Source organism: Macaca thibetana, chromosome 10, assembly GCF_024542745.1.
Source record: "Macaca thibetana thibetana isolate TM-01 chromosome 10, ASM2454274v1, whole genome shotgun sequence".
Taxonomy (NCBI): Eukaryota; Metazoa; Chordata; class Mammalia; order Primates; family Cercopithecidae; genus Macaca; species Macaca thibetana.
In genome coordinates this window covers 62,402,480-62,419,742 of record NC_065587.1, presented here as the reverse complement: position 1 = coordinate 62,419,742, position 17,263 = coordinate 62,402,480, and the positions used below count along the sequence as shown (strand labels likewise).

General features: G+C 46.4%; 1 protein-coding gene across 1 annotated transcript in view; it reads left to right on the top strand.

Annotated features, from left to right (window-relative positions):
• NNAT (neuronatin) overlaps positions 1 to 17,263 on the top strand; it is a 165,760-nt gene that overhangs the window by 116,345 nt on the left and 32,152 nt on the right. The window lies entirely within an intron of this gene.

The window sequence follows — 17,263 nt, the reverse complement described above, 5'->3', positions numbered from 1 at the left end:
TCTCCTCCTTGGGTTCCAGTGTGTCTCCTCCTCATGTCTGTCCTCTGGCCTTCCCTTTTCAATCTCCCCGGGGGGCCCCCTAAATGCTGGCATGGTCTGGGCCTCTGCCTGGACTCTCTCCCACAGTATCACCCATCCCTGATGCTTTGACACCCTCCTGGACCCAGTGACCTCCAGTGTACACCCCACACCAAATCAGGTCCTTCCCTGCTTGGATCCACTCTTACTCCTCCATCCCTGCCGAGCCCCAGATCCCAGATCCACCTGCCTCCTTGACACACCATTTGTTTCCTTCAGGGACCTCATGCCAACACGTCTGGATGGGCTGGCTTCAAGTCTGAACTCCGCCACCTCCTTACTGTGGGCAAGTTTCTCAACCTGTTTGTGTCTCTGTTTCCTTGTGCGTAAATGATGATAGATGAGGTAGTATCTACCTTATGGGATAGTTGTAAGTATAATGGATTAACATTAAGTAACACTCCTAGGACAGTGTCTGGCACATCGTAAATACTAAAATGCATTTGTTGGATAAGAATGTCCCAAATGGAACTCCTGATTTTCCTCTTGCACACCTGATCCTCTTGCAGCTTCCCTTCCTGCTGCCATTAAACCCATTCTGAATGCCAGAAACCCAGGGGTCTTGCTTGACACTGCCCTCCTCTTCCTCCTCCTCCCCCTGCTTCCCCAGGGTGCACCCCATCCCCAACTCTGGCCCATTTTACTTCCTAAATCTCTCTCTGTCTCCACCCTCTCCCTGGCCCATGATCCCCTGAAATTGCTCTTGTTAAGCTCATCAATGTTCCACTAATTGCCAAATCAAAAGAAATTTTCAGCCTTCATCAGTTTGGATTTTCTGCTACATTGGGTCCTGCTGATCTTGCTCTCCTAGAAACGCTTCACTAGCCCAGTTTCCATGACAACCTGCTCTCCAGCTCTGCTCACGTGGCCACGTGGCACTGACATTTCTTTCTCTCCGTTGCTTTTGTAGGTGCCCCGGGCTCTGCCAGCCCCTGAAATGATGGGGTGGAGGTCCTTAGATTCCAACAGGACTCTCCTTACCTCTCAGTCTCCCCAAGACATGGCCACCCCAACTCTGCATCTCTGGTTGAGACGTCCTCCTGACAACCAGACTGCTGGACCTGACTTCCTGCTGGCCATGACTCACCGCTGGCCATCTGCCCCAGGTGTCCGCAGGCCCCACAAAGTCAACTTTGAATTGTGGCCATTACCCCTCCCTGACCCACTTGCTTCTCCAAGTCCCAGTGAGATTGTCATAACACAAATAGCTGCATGTGGCTCTTGCCTGCTCAAAACCCTTCCACGGCATCCTATTGCCTACAAGATTAAGTTCAAGATGTTGAGCATCTTTTTGTATGTTAATTTGCCATCTGTTTATCGTCTTTGGGGAAGTGTTTGTTCAAATCTTTTGCTCATTTCTTATTGGGTTTTTTTTTTTTTTAAATCATTGAGTTTTGAGACTTCTTTATAAATATTCTGGATACAAGTTCTTTATCAGATATATGATTTGCAAATATTTTCTCCCAGTTTGTTGTTGGTCTCTTCATTCTGTCAGCAATTAAAAGAGCATACTTTAAAAAAAAATTGATGGAGTCCAGTTGATCAGTTTAGTGCTTCATGAATCATGCTTTTATCATTTCGTTCTTTTATGGTGTTGTAGCTAAGAAATTTTTGCCTTACCCAAGGTTATGAAGGTTGTTCTCTTATATGTTTTATCCTAGAAGTTTTATCATTTTGGTTTTACCCTTTTTATTTTTTACGTTTTTATGCCTGAGTTAGAGTTGGGTTTTTGGTATTGCAAGGAAGGGAGACCCTGCTAATATTGTAATCTATCTGAAAGGCGAAGCTTAAAGACCTTCAATGGCTCCTCGTTGCTCTTGGGATAAAAGTCCTAAACTCCCTAGCATGGCTCAAAGGGCCTGCATGAGCCTCCTGGCTTGATTCCCGACCCTTTTCCTTTCTGGCCCCTCATGGTGCCCTGTGCTCTGGATGTACACACTGGATGACAATTCCTTGAGCTCAATGCCCAGGGCAGTTCTTTCTTGGAGCTTTAGGGCAGGCTGGATCAGACAACCAGGCTGAAGCAAGACTCCAGTCCCCCTCTCCTCCAGATATGAAGTTGTTTTTTGTGTGAGACTATACCTAGGACCCCACTTGAGCATCTTCCATTTAGTTGTCTTTCTCCCATCAAAGATGACCTGTCCTGAGCCCTGTGCCCTTAGGTTCAGGGTCCCAGCGCACTTCCTCCCAGTGTTTTTTCGGATGTTCTTTTCTGGTTTCCACAGCTGAGATTATATCCTGCATACAGTTTGCACCCTGGCTTCTCAGTTGCTGCTCCACTGTTTATATTATAAGATTTTTTGAGTTTTTTATAAAAATACAATGAGTGGATGAATAATAGTCCATTTGAGTGGATATAAAACAATTTGCTTAACATTTCCCCGATAGTTGGTTTTGGGGGTTGCTTCCATTTTTTATTAGAAACAAGGGCATACTACATCTCTTTGTACATAAATCTTTGTCAATTTGAGATTATTTCCTTCTGATGGAGTACCATAAGTGTAATTACTGGGTCAAAGGCTGTAGTAATTTACATTCCCATCAGCAGTATTGTCTGTTTCATCACACCCTAGCCAGCATGGGGTATTCTCATTAAAATTTTTTCTTCACTCTGTGATGGGCAAAAAGTGTTATCTCACTGTTGTTTTAATTTACTTTTTAAAAAATAATTAGATATTGGAAAATGGGTTCAACCTATGAGCCATAAAAAATTAATCTTCTGTTAATTGAGTGTTCTATCCCTTCACATTTACCCAGCAGTGATTTGAATTTTTAAAACTCAATTTGTATGGATTCTTAAACTCCAAGGATATTAACCCTCTGCGTGACATCCTCGGAAGTTGTTTTCAATTTCCACACAGTGTAACCTAAAATTTTTAATCTATTTTCTTCTTATTTTCTTTGTGATTGCTTCCCTTGCTTTTAAGCTTAGAAGGCTCACCGAGAGTTTGCGGTGAATATTCACTTCTACTTTATTCAAGTGTGATTTTTAATTTAAATCTTTAATCCATCTGAACTTGATGCTGATGTATGACATGAAGTGAAGAATGAGTGGATTTGCTTTTCCAAACAGCTTAGCGATCATTCCAGCACTGTTTATTAACTAATCCCTTCTTTCTTCACTGCTTCATGGTGTCCCTTCTTAGCTCTGTGGAGTATGGTAATATTTTTCTGTTATACTGAGTGTGGGTTTAATATCCTCTACCCTCATTCCTCGCCCCACTGTCTAAGCTTCCTGGGTGCACTGTTTCTGGGATGCTGACATTAGATAGAGTCCCTGGCTTGGCTTTTGAGCTCCTCTGTGGGCTTTTGTGAATCTGTAGCACAAACCACAGTTGTGTGGACTATTGTCCACAGGGTAGTCTACAGGAATGAAAGTCATAGCTTTTCAGGGCAAGAGCTGGGGCTTCAGAAAGGAAACATTCTAGATTCTACAAAGCTTGGAGGATTTGGAGTTAAAGCCAAAGGAAGAGGCAAATAGTTTATGCATAGACAATAGATGGAATAGACAATTCATGATGATGGTGGAGCCCGAGCCCCTTGAAGGGGGTAAGAGTTCAACCTGTGGGCAGAAGGAGAGAAATCCAAGGAGATTCAAGGGAGATTCAAGCAGAGCATTAGTATTGGCTGGATCCCCCAGAAGAGGCTCATCTTCCAGCCCCTGAACTGAATCCCGAGGAGCAATTCGATGGGGTCCCAGACAAGTCTGGGGGATTCCAGAGCAGAAGCCCTATGTCTAACCTGGTGGTTACATGAAGGGGAGCAAAGGCAGTAGAATTCCCTGAGCAGTCTTGTGGAGCCAAGCTGGCACCGGAGGGTGTCTGGGGTTGGGTGGGGCCGAGAGTGAGCTTGCCAACCCAGGGAAGCTAGGGTTTGCCGAACTCAGGGAGACAGAGGCTGTGGTTGCCAGGAAGTGAGGATGGGGCCAGAAGAGGCAAGATCCTGCCAGGCAGAGCAGAGCAGCCTATGTATCCTGTCTGTGACAATGTGGCATTCATGCCCATCACACACAAGTTGCCTTTCCCCGAGTCCTGGGGCTTGGACCTGCATCCTGCCACTGTCATCTCATTGATGTGGTTTTGGGTTATATTTTGCTAGCGGGGAAGGCTGGTCAAACCTCCCACTCCAGACAGCCTTCGGGTGAATGCCTTCTCCTCATGACCCCCAAACTCCACTTTCATCTTTCATAACTTTGACTTCTGATTGCGGACTAGATTCCCCCCGAAGTCAAGTTCTGGACATGAACCTAGTTGGAGCTCACCCTGGGATGTAGAGGGGCTGGGACACTGGAGTCAGAGGCAAGAGGTGCAGAGGCTGAGTCCACTGCCTGCTACTAGCATGCCCTGAGGCCTTCACAGCTAGTGCCCTGCGCTGAGTCTCATTTTTCTTCTTTGTTTCTCCGTGGAATCCCTGTCAGCCTCGTGGGGTTTGTGAGGACCATATAAAACTTACCTCTGACTCAACTGTGTAAATTGTGAAGTCCTGTGCCCACGCTAGGGTGGGTGATCCTGGTTCTCCCTCCTGAGCAGACCTCCTGTCCCATACCCCATCATCCCTGCATGACAAGGATGTCAACCACATAACCTCCTCCTCCAACTCTCCTAACCCCTCCTTCACTCTGCCGTGCAAAATTTAGCAAATACACAGGATTTGTTTGTTTCGATAATCACAAACTATTTTTGGCTAAACATTTTTGACCTCCCATTTCAGACATTTTATTTCAAATCAGAAAATATTTATTCAACAGCCCCAGGTGGCTACTCCAGGCTGGGGAGGATTCCAAAACGAATGAGACAGGGTCCTGGCCATGGAGGGGGATGAAATTCCTGCCAAAGGGAGACACAGTTAAAACACAAAGGTCACATACAAGTTCCCAGAAAGAAAGTGGGACACAGATTACTCAGTAAAAGGCCAATCGAATGCTGTCCTGGGAGGTTGGATGTGTGGTACCGCCAGTGTGGATCCCTCTCGTCCACGTGGCCTCATTTCCTTGGAGGCCTCATTTAGCTAATTGCCTCTGCTCCACAGTAACTCATATCCCACAGGTACCTTCCTCTGGGAAAATTAATATGCAAATGTTGCCCTTTTATTAAAACCAAAATGAAACACAAAATTCTGCCCCCCTTTGTTGACCCTCCTCCCTTGACAGACAGACCCTGTATCAACCTTGCTCCTGACCCACTCCTCCGCATCCTCCACAAAACTGACCAACGGCCCTGAAGGCCAAGTCCAGGGTCACCAATCAACTTTTACCTGCCCTGAGCTCCTTGCCACGGCCACTGTGTGCTTTTGGAAACTCTCTTCCTTGGGCCCCAGGGGGTACCCCCTGCTACTTTCCTCTCTGGTCCTTCCTTCTCAGTGTTCTCTTCCCTTACCCAGCCTGCTGAACCTGAGTGCTCGCCTGGGCTCAGCCTCTGTATCTGCTCATTCCTCTGTGCTCTGTTCCTTAATCTCACCCATCCCTGAGCTGCTTCAACACCGCCTCCACCCCGGCTTGGACCCAAAGCCTCTGCAATCTCCAATTCCAGCCTGAGTTCTCCTATGGACTCCAGAACCCACAAGTCCCAAAGGCAACTCATGCTCAACTGACTCAACAGACAACTCTTCTCATCCAAATATGGTGCTTCACCAGAGTCCCACATCTCATGGAGAGATGCCACCAGCCAGTAGACCCAGGAGATGCCTGGCATCTTCCTCCACAGCTCACTTGCTCTCACCACCCACCTCCACAGTCCAGCCTCAAGCCTGGAGACTTTGTCTCCCAGTGGCTCCTGGGCCCTTCCTGTTCTCTTCAGTTCCACCCTGTCCTGCACTCCTGCTGTCCCTTCCTCACTAGAAGCCAGAGAGATTCTTTCCTTCCTCCCTCCCTCCCTCCCTCCCTCCCTCCCTCCTTCCTTCCTTCCTTCCTTCCTTCCTTCCTTCCTTCCTTCCTTCCTTCCTTCCTTCCTTCCTTCCTTCCTTCCTTCCATCCTTCCTTCCTTCCGTCCTCCCTTCCTTCCTTCCTCTTTCTGACAGAGTCTCACTCTGTCCTCCAGGCTGGAGAGCAATGGTGTGATCTCAGCTCACTGTGTTCTCCATCTCCCAGGTTCAAGTGATTCTCCTGCCTCAGCATCCTGAGTAGCTGGAATTACAGGCATGTGCCACCATGCCCAGCGAATTTTTTTTTTTTTCTTTTTGATATTTTTTTAGTAGAGACAGGGTTTTGCCTTGTTGGCGAGGCTGGTCTCGAACTCCTGACCTCAGGTGATTCCCCTGCCTCGGTGTCCCAAACTGCTGGGATTACAGGCATGAGCCACTGTGCCCAGCCCAGAATGATACTTTCAACATGCAAATTGGAACAAGTCATTGCCATGCTTAAATGTCTCCAAAGACTCCCCATCATTCTTGGAATAAAAACCCAAACCTTTCCAGCCGATGACTCTTCCAGTCGGATTTTTCACCCTGCTTCCCCTCATCCATTGTGTTCCAGCCTTACTGGCTTTCTCCCCCTCCCAGAACACATTCTGCCCCTCCCACTGCTGGACCTTTGTCTGGGCTGTTCCCTTTGCCTGGAATGCTCTTTCTGATTCCTCCTAGCCTGGTTGGTACCTACTCATCTTCAGATCCCTTCTGGGGGTCTCCTCACTGTTTTCAGCACCACACACCTGTCCTTCATGAGTATCAGTGTTGCTAATTATCCTTTTATTCATGTAATTAATTCACATGTATCCCCCTTTAGGGGAAGCAACAGGAGCTCCTTTTAGACAATAAACTCCACATGGGCAGGGATGTGTGACTATCTTTTTCACATGGTCTCCCCAACAACTAGCCAGCACACAAGAAGTGCTCAAAAAATACGTGTGGAATTGAGTCGAAAACTTTCTCTTGACTCCACATCTCACTTTCTAGCTCCCAGACAATCCTTCTCTAAACTTTTCTAATTATTGAAACTTAATTATCTAAACTTCTGTAAAAGGGCTGTCTTCACTGACTGACTATCTATCATCCTCAGGCACTGCAGTCGGGGTTCTGCTCCATCACACCCCTGAAACTGCTCTTGCTGAAGGCTCTGATAACCTCCTAATTACCAACTTGAGTGGGTGTTTTTCCAACCCTGTCTTATTGGAATTCTCTGCAGGGTTTGATATTGTTGATCACTCTCGCCTTCTCAAAATGCTGGGCTCTCTTTGTTTCCATGACAACACCCTTTCCTTGTTTTTAACCCGTCTCTATGACAACTTTTCCTTCCCAGTCTCATTAATCAGAACCTCTGACTCAACCACCCTTGAAATGCTAGGGTCCTGAAGATTTGATATTGTAAAGATGTCAATTCTCTCAAAATTAATTTAGAAATTCAATGTCTTCCTCATCAAAATCCCACTTGGATGTTTTAATAGAAGTTAATAAGCTGATTCTAAAAGTCATATGGTACAGGAGATGGGCAAGAATAGCCAAGATAATTGTGAGAAAGAAAAATAAGTAGTGGAACACAGTAGGAGAAAAAGGACTGGATTTGCCCGACTAGGTAGCATATGATAAAGCAACAAAAGGATTAAACAGTGTGGCAATGGCACAGGGATAGACACACTGACCTACAGAACTGAGGAGCTCAGGATTTGACCTGTGTCCAGAGGGAATTTGTGATATACTAGAAAGGGCATTTCAAATGGTGGATATTGGTCGCCGGGAGTTTGAAGCTCCCTTCCTGTTCTTTGGCTCTGAGGTTTTTTGAAGAAGGCCCACCCAGGCAGCCTCCTCATGCAGAACCATATTCTTTCCTTTCCTGCCCACCCCCTCCATGCCCTCACCCCTTCAAAACTTGCCTGATGCAGGTACCATTTCCTTAAGACCTAGCTCTTATTTTTTTCTTCTTTTTCTATTGTAAAAAGAAATACATGGGTGTATGAGTATATTGTATTCATTATACTGGTTAGATGGTGAGTGTATTGTATTCATTGTATTATTCTTGTTCTCTTCTATACTTTTGAAATATATTATCATATTTCTCTAACAGTCTAAGCAAAATAAATAAGGGGAAAATGCAATATATTATCATAAAAAGAGTGATATCCAAATATGGCAGAAAATATGGAGAGAAGTAAGTCATGAAGAACTAAAACATCTTGACAGCATCCACTGACAAGTTCTGTAAAAACGTGCCGGAAAAGCACATCTCTTCTTAGCCTTTTTAATGCATTTGTTTACAATAAATGCTTTTATTGTACATAATTTTGCACCATCCTTTTCCACTGATTATATGCTAAACATTTCCCCATATTAGTCAACATCCTTTGTAATTATTATGTTTAATGGCTGCCTAATAATCCAGTTAATGAATGGAACATAATTTGGTTAACCGTTCTCCTGGAGCTGGAGATTTTGATGACTTCCTTTTTTCTTTTTTGCTATTATACCTAAAGCCACCGTGCACATCTTTCTGCAGAAATCTTTGGGCATTGCTTTAGATTACTTCTTAGGATGAGCTTCCTGCAAATGGAATTACTGAGTCAAACAGTATGAACCTTTTTGAGGCTCTTCACACATCTTAAACAAATTGCCTTGTAGAAAGGTTTTGCCACTTCACAGTCCCGCCAGCTGTGTACGAGAGGGCCCATGCCACCAGGACTGAATGAGCTCTGTGAACTCTTGCTTTGTAAAGTACTCATTCGATGGGCCAAAAGTGGTATCCCTGCATTCAAATTTACATTTATTTTATTATGAGTAAGTTCAACATTTTCAACTGAATTTGCCTTTTGAACTTCATCTTTCATAAATGGGCTCTTACAGCCTTTTATCGCTCCAATGTTTCATTATGAAAATTCTTACTGCCTCTGTGAATGTTTTATTTATGAGAATTTCCAACACACAGAAGCTTTACATTTCTTATAGTCAATTATATTTGTATTTTCCACCACAGTTCTCTGTATTGCTGTAAATGCTACAATAGCCTTCCTTGACCACAGTTTGGATAATGAATCATATCCAATTTTTTCTAGTTATTATTATGCTTTTTTTGTTTTGTTTTGTTTTGTTTTTTTGCATTTAAATCACCTGACATGGGCCGGACATGGTGGCTTATGCCTGTAATCCCAGCACTTTGGGAAGCTGAGGTAGGCAGATCACCTGAAGTCAGGAGTTCAAGACCAGCCTGGCCAACATGGCGAAACCCTGTCTCTACTAAAAATACAAAAAAATTAAAAGCCGGGTATGGTGGTGGGTGCTTGTAATCCCAGCTACTTGGGAGGCTGAGGCAGGAGAACCACTTGAATCCAGGAGGCAGGGGTTGCAGTGAGCCAAGATCATGCCATTGCACTCCAGCCTGGGCAACAAGAGTGAAGCTCTGTCTTAAAAAAAAATAATAATAATAATCTCCTGACACTTACTGAAAAGATGACGTCAATTAAAAAGTAAAGAAGACAAAAAAAGAAAAAATTTAAATACATTACAAGGCATTGATGATGGTGGTTGGTATAAAGAGAGATAAAATAATTGCTTTTTGTTTCTGAAATAGATAAAATAATTTTCCAGCCTAAGCGACAAATCATTTCATTCCCCCTGCCTGCCCCCATTCATTTGCAGTGCCTCTGCTCTCGTAAGTAATAGCATTAGACATTCTAGGGATCTGCATCTGGGCTTTCTATTCTGTTTCATTGAGATGTCTTTCTTTCTCTTACAAAATAATGGTCACTTTGTTTTGTTTTATTCTGCAATGTCTGTTAGGGTTAGAACCCTTGAAATCTCTGTTTCATGTCAGATCACTTCCCCAAGCACCTAACTCCCACAACCAATTTCCCTTTTGGTAATCTAACCTTGGGTTTCCCATAGCACTACTTTTTTACACAATACATGTTTTTCTAGCTACCTCCTCTCCCTGGAGATCACATGGTATTGTTGTGCTCCATAGGGGCAGGCCAGTGGTGCACTCAATCCTGAAATCTTGGAGGCAGGGTCAGGAGATGTGGGTTTGAGCCACATCCCTGTCAGTCGGGCACTGTATTGGGCCCTCCCCACACTACTTGGTCTTGGGACATCTCAGCTTCCTTTTCTGTAAAATGGGGTTGTCAAGACCACGTAAGATAGAGAATGTCAATACAGCCTTATTCTTCACTCAACAAATGTGTGCTAGGTGCCAGGGATACAAGAGCGGGCAGGGTAGAAATGGTCTCTGAAGAAACAGTCTCCAAGGAGCTTACAGTCTATTAGCGGAGAGTCCCCTAAAACAGAGGAAAAGGCAGTTGCCAAAGAAGTGATTGCAAAGGTCCTGGAGGAAGCAAACAGAATGTGAGGGAGAGCGTGGGGTAGGAGCCCCAATTTAGACGGGTGGTTGCGGAGGGTCTCCCTTGGGAAACATTTAAGCCAAGCCCAAAAGTCTGAGAAGAGGGTGGTGGGAAAGTGCTTTCCAGGTCTCAGGAGCAATGGGAGCCAAAGCTGTGAGAGGAATGAACTTGGTGCACCGTAGGACTAGAAGAATTTGCTTATGGGTCGGGCGCTGTGGCTCATGCCTGTAATCCCAGCTCTTTGGGAGGCTGAGGCGGGTGGATCACCTGAGGTCAGGAGTTCGAGACCAGCCTGACCAACATGGTCAAACCCCATCTCTACTAAAATTACAAAAATTAGCTGGGTGTGGTGGCACACGCTTGTAATTCCAGCTACTCAGGAGGCTGAGGCAGGAGAATCACTTGAACCCAGGAAGCAGAGGTTTCAGTGAGCCAAGATTGCACTACTGCACTCCAGCCTGGGCGACAGAGCAAGACTCCGTCTCAAACAAAACAAAACAAACAAAACAAAACAAAAGGCTACTCTGGCTGCTCTGTGGCAGTTGGATTATTGGGAAGAAAGTTAGCAAGTATCTGCAGTGACCAAGCAAAAGATGATGGCTTGGACTGAGTCATTGATCATGATGATGGAGTTGGTTAGGAGGTCAGATCAACAGACCTTTCCAGGAGATGTTGCAAGAGAAGGCAGAGATTCTACGGGACTGCTAAGTGTCTCCCAAAATAGGAGACACCAGTCAAGAACAAATTTGCAGAAGAAAGATTAGGAATTTGAATTAAAGAGGATAATGACATGAAAAAATAACAAACCAAGAATTTCATTTGGGATATGTTATTGATGTCTGAGATGGCTGGCCATCAGGTTCTAGAGCTCAGAAGAGAGAGCTGAGCTGGACCTGGAAAAAGATGTAGAGAGGAAGATGGGTGTGTTGGACTGGAGCTTAAAGGAGCCCAGTGTGGACTATCAGTTTTGGGAATCAGCCTCCAGGAGGGAGGCAAAGCTTCAAGGATGCATGAAGTTGAGGGAAAAGGTGCACAGTGAGAGAGACGGCTGGAGTTCGAGCCCTGGGCATTGTCCAGCATTGGACAGGGGAAGGGGAGCCTGAGAAAGAGGGGAAGACAGGGAAAGAGAGTCCCAGAAGCCCATGAAGGAACATTTCCAGAAAGAGAGTGGCCACTGGTGGGCCATATGCACAAAGGTCAGCAGAGGTTCAGATATCTCCCAGACTTGGCCTTTGGGGACTTTTGTCACAGCAACTTTGGGGCAAGGGGCAGAAGTTCCTCTTAGTGTGGGGGGAATGAACTGAGTCTGGCTGAGAAAGGAGGGAGGGAGAGCTGGAGCATACAGCGGGTCCAGGAAGGACCTGATTCTTCCAGGAGACACAGGAAGGAGGAAGCAGTGCAAGCCCAGTCGGAAGAGCAGGGCTGGGCAGTGAGAGGGGCCCTGGAGCTCTGGGATTAAGTGTAGAGGTGAAGGGATTAGCGGTGTTGGTGAAAAGGGACAAAAGTAAATGATGTACATTTTAGCAAGTAACCTGATCTCCATGTTCTTTGGGAGGCCTTTTCTCTGCCCTCTGGGTACTGACTCCAGCTCTAGTTACCACTGATTTCGTCTGCCTCATGGCTGTTGCCATGTCTTTCTCATTTTCTCATACCTTTCGGCACCTAGCAACAGGCAGCCACCTAGGTAGGGGCAGAATAATTATTTTCTGCTTGAAACCCAGTGTCTGAAATGGAGATTCAGAAATTTTTCTTTGTATCAAAAAGACTTTGTGACAACCTGAGGAAGTGAGATGACAGGGAAGGAGGTGTTGGGGTACATGGGGATGGAAGGGCTGGGGGGCTGGAAATGTCACCAGGTTAATTTCATGGCTGGGCACCAGGAGATGTGCTTGGCAGGGGAGGAAGGGCTAGGACTACTCACCCAGCACAGGCCTAGCTCTTCACAGCTGATGCGATGCTGCCCAGTGGCCTGGCCTCCCTCAACCTGTTCACTGCTGCTATTCTTTCCAATAAACTCCACTGCCCAATCCAACAGACTTTTCTGTCTTGAACTCACTTGGCCTGGTGGGAGCATCTGACACAGCCAACCACTCTCTCATAAGAGTGGCTCTCCTTGGCTTCCATGACACCAACTTCTCCCAGTTAACCTCCTGCCCCAATGGCTGCTGCTCCTGCCTCTCTGCCACTTGCTGCCCACCATGTAAATGTTGAATTCCCTTGGGGCTTGTGCCTGGGCTCTTTGTATCCCTCCCTCCCTCCCTCTCTTTCTCTCTTTCTTTCGACAGAGTCTCACTCTGTGGTCCAGGCTGGAGTGCAGTGGCAGACTCACTGCAACCTCCGCCTCCCAGGTTCAAGTGATTCTCCTGCCTCAGCCTCCCGAGTAGCTGGGATTACAGGTGCACGCCACCACGCCCAGCTATTTTTTGTATTTTTAGTAGAGACAAGGTTTCACCATGTTGGCCAGGCTGGTCTCCAACTGCTGATCTCACGTGATCCACCTGCCTAGGCCTTCTACAGTGCTGGGATTACAGGTGTGAGCCACCATGCCCATTCTCTTTGCATCTTTGTCTGTATTCTCATCCTGAGTAATTACTAATGACTCCAGTTTCATGCCCTCAGCTCTTCCCTCTCCAGGCTCACATACCACATACCCAACTACCCCATGACAGCTCAATCGGAAGGTTAACTTCTCCCCAAAACTACTCCCCCCACCTCCCACCCTCACTTGTCTTCCCCTTCTCTGCAAACGGCCCAACCTTCAACCCAGTTTCCCAAACCAGGTTCTTCAGCACCACCCTTGGCTCTTCCATCATCCTCTCCCCTCCCATCCAATCACAGCAAATCCTGGCAGTTCTGTCTTCAGGGAATCATGCCCAAGATGGCCTTCTCTCCACCCTACTGCCCCATCCTGGTTCCAGCCACCTCCCATCTCTCATCCTCTTACTGTGATGGCCTCACAACTTTCTCTCCTTCCGACTTGCCCATCCACTTAACACTCCGAAGAGCAGACTTCTTAAGATGTAAATAGGATCATGTCATTTTCCTTCATATCACCAGCCTTCAGTGACCTTCCATGGGCCTTAGCACCAACTCTGGTCTCTTTCTCAAGGCCTGCAAGGCTCACCTGCTCTGCCCTGTCTGTCTCTTCCATCCCCCTTGGGTGCTCCAACTCACTGTCCTCCAGACATAAGCAAATTCTTTTCTTTTTTTCTTTTCTTCTTCTTCTTCTTTTTTTTTTTTTTTTTTTTTTGATACAGAGTCTCGCTCTGTCGCCCAGGCTGGAATGCAGTGGCACAATCTTGGCTCACTGCAACCTCTGCCTCCCAGGTTCAAGTGATTCTCCTGCCTCAGCCTCCCGAGTAGCTGGGACTCCCAAGGTGCATACCACCACGCCCAGCTAATTTTTTGTATTTTTAGTAGAGAGGGGGGTTTCACCGTGTTAGCCAGGGTGGTCTCGATCTCCTGACCCCGTGATCTGCCCGTTTCTTTCGTTTCTGGTCGTTGGCACGGTGGACACAATGCCTGGAGTGACTACAGCCATACTGTGACCATGGGGACAGGAGCCCATATGCTGAGCTTGGGAGAACTGAAGGATGGACAGAACCTGGGTCGTTAATGACATTACATTTGTCTCCCTTGGGACTTCTCATTATATATCACAATAAATCCCCTATTGTTTAAACATTTTTGAGTTAGGTTTTCTGCCACTTGTGTCAAAATCATTCTTGCTGATAAGTGCCTCAGACTTAATGGTCTTCTGGCTTCTGGAACGTGCCATCCTCCTTCCATGGAGCTGCAGCCCTGTTGTTTCCTCACGTGTTCTTCTCATCCTCGTTAACCTCCAAGCCCCTGGTTGAATGTTACTTCTCTGATCTAGCAGGGTTTCTCCATGCCACCTATCACCGTTTAAAATTATGGACTTCTTTACTTTTTTAAAATAATTTTTTTTGAGACAGAGTCTTGCTCTGTCACCCAGGCTAGAGTGCAGTAGCACAATCAGCGCTCACTACAGCCTCATCTCCCAGGCTTAAGTGATCCTCCCACCTCAGCCTCCCAAGTAGCTGGAACTACAGGTGTGTGCCACCACACTCGGCTAATTTTTTTTTATTTTTAGTAGAGATAAGGTCTCACTATGCGGCCAGGCTGGTCTGGAACTCCTAGCCTCAAGTGATCCTTCTACTTCAGCCTCCCAAAGTGCTGGGATTACAGGCATGAGCCATGGTGCCCGTTCTCTTTACTAGCTTGATTAACATCTGGCTCCCCCACTGGTGTGGCAGCTCTACACAGGTAAGACCTACGGCTGTTTTTGCTCACCATTGTGTACCCTCCCACTGTGATGGCCAGAGAACTTATACAAGTTCACTTACTCAGTCAGGGACCTGATAGAGGAGAGAGATAATGCATTCCAAAGGATTAAAGTGAGGCTAATTTAATGAAAGGACCATTCACAGAGTGTAGCAGGCCCCAGGGTTGATCAAGCACCCAGGGATGAGCAACAGCTGGAAGCTATCACACTTCTAGGTTTGAAGGGATGAGAGAAGAATGTGGGCTTTTGGAACCTGGAGAGAAAGCTGCTGCTTTCAGAAACAGACCCCACCTGTGGCAATACAAAAAGGATTGCAGACACTGCCAACCCACAGCCAAAGGAAGGCAGCCAGAGAAGCTCACTCTCTTCTCTCCCTCCAACCTCTCCTTGGTTCCTCCATACAGATGCTTCTTGACTTACGATGGGGCTACATCCAAATTAACCCACTATAAGTCAAAAATATCATGTCATTAAACGCTTTTATTTTATTTATTTATTTTTTTTTTTGAGACAGAGTCTCACATTATCACCCAGGCTGGAGTGCAATGGTGTGATCTTGGCTTAATGCAACCTCCATCTCCCAGGTTCAAGCGATTCTAGTGCCTCAATCTCCCAAGTAGCTGAGACTACAGGCATGCGCCTCCACGCCAGGCTAATCTTTGTATTTTCAGTAGAGATGGGGTTTCGCCATGTTGGCCAGGCTGGTCTTAAACTCCTGGCCTCAAGTGATCCGTCTGCCTCAGCCTCCCAGAATGCTGGGATTACTTACAGGCTTGAGCTACCATACCAGGCCCATTAAATGCTTTAATACCCCCAATACACCCATTATAAAGTTGAAAACTTATAAGTTGAACCATCATAAGTCAGGGACCCTCTATAGAAGCCAGAAGGCATGGAGTCTGGGTAGTGTGAAGGTTGGCCTCCCAGGCACAGGACAGGATGGAGGATAGAGAATGGCTCTGGAGGGGACAGCGAAGACTATCCAGACCAGTCACCAAATGACCTCCTAGCTACTCATTTCAGTGCACCCTTTTCCTTTCTTAACCACCCTGCAGAATTTGATAATTTTAACTCCAACATTTTCAGGATCAGAAAGTGTACCATGAGGGTCTTTTCCATGCCTTGCCCTCCTCCCTTGAGACATCTCCAATCAGACCCACTTGTTTCCTTTCAGCCGGGCTCAGAGGATAGATCCCAGCTCACTTACAAGTCTTTCTTCTTTTCATCCTCTCCCTTTCTGGGGGTGCCCTCTTTCAAGACCAGGAAATTCTAGGGTTTCTCCTGTTTTCAGAAACCCTCCCTTGATTGCCCACATTTTTCTTGCTACCATTCAACTCCTTCCCTAGTCATCCAACCTTCTCTAAGGAAGGTTCTGCCACTCCTCCACCTATTCAGTCCACTGACCCTGGGGAAGCTAGCTTTTGCCCCTTTGCCCCCAAAACAGTTCCTGCCAAGGTTCATAGGAGCCCCCTGATTGCTGGATTCAAAGGACTTTGTGCTTCTTATTTTTCTGAGATTCGGGGCATCGAGCTGTGGCGATTACTTTCTCCCTGAAACTCTTCCTTACTTTGGTTGCTATGGCAACCTCCTCTCCTAGTTATTTGTCTCATTGCTCAGGTCCTTCCTTTTCCTCTCTCCTTTGTAACCCACCCACACCTCCGTCAGCCCCTCACATGTCTCCGGGACTTACGATTCTGCTGTGAGCCCTCTCCCATCTTCCCTCTACACTCTCCACCTCCCATCTTCCCTCTACACTCTCTGCCTGGCGGTCTTGCTCCTTCCTGGAGTCCTATTAACCTCTGTCCCCAGGTTGGTCCCTCCAATCAGATTTCTTCCTGAGTCCCAGCTCTGGCATCCAGCTGTCTGCCAACCTCCTCCTGGCTGTACCCCAGGACCCTCAGCTCTACTTCTCTGAGACTGAGCCCATTTTCCCTCCTCAAACTGGCTACCATGCTGTGTTCCCCTTCTCAAGCACCTCACCATCTGCCAAAGATCCCAACCAAGACACACGGGAATCACCCTTGGTTCTACCCTCTCTCACACCAGCAGCCAACAATCCTTATGCATTTCTGAATTTATTTTCTAAATTGGTCTCCCTGCCTAGAGACCATCTCCTTCCAAATATAGTCTTCACACTGACCATCTCAGTGGTCTTCCCAAATAACAAATCCAAACATCACTCTAGTGTAAAAACTTTCAACAGTGCCCAATGACTGCAGGACAGTGTCCGAATTCCTTGACATGGGGGCATCCAAGGCCCTGCAGGGTCTGGTCTCTGTCCACTTCATTTTACTCTTCCCATCCTCTCCTTCTTTTGTTATAGTCCAGGAACACCAAATACCCTCCAGCTCACTCTTGCTGCTTCTTATTCCCAGGGCTATGCTTGTGCTGTTCCCTCTGTTTGAAAGGTCTTTCCAATTCCTTCTACTTTGCTCATTCCTGCTCATCTCTAAGAAGTCAGACCAATGGTCACCTCTTCTGGAAAGTTCTGTGCATATTTATGTTTCATTACTGCACTTACCATACTGTACTATGATGGTCCATTTAAATGCTGTGTAGTAGGATCATATTTTATTTATTATTTGATGTGCTTCCCCACCCCCCAGCACACTTCCTTGCCCAT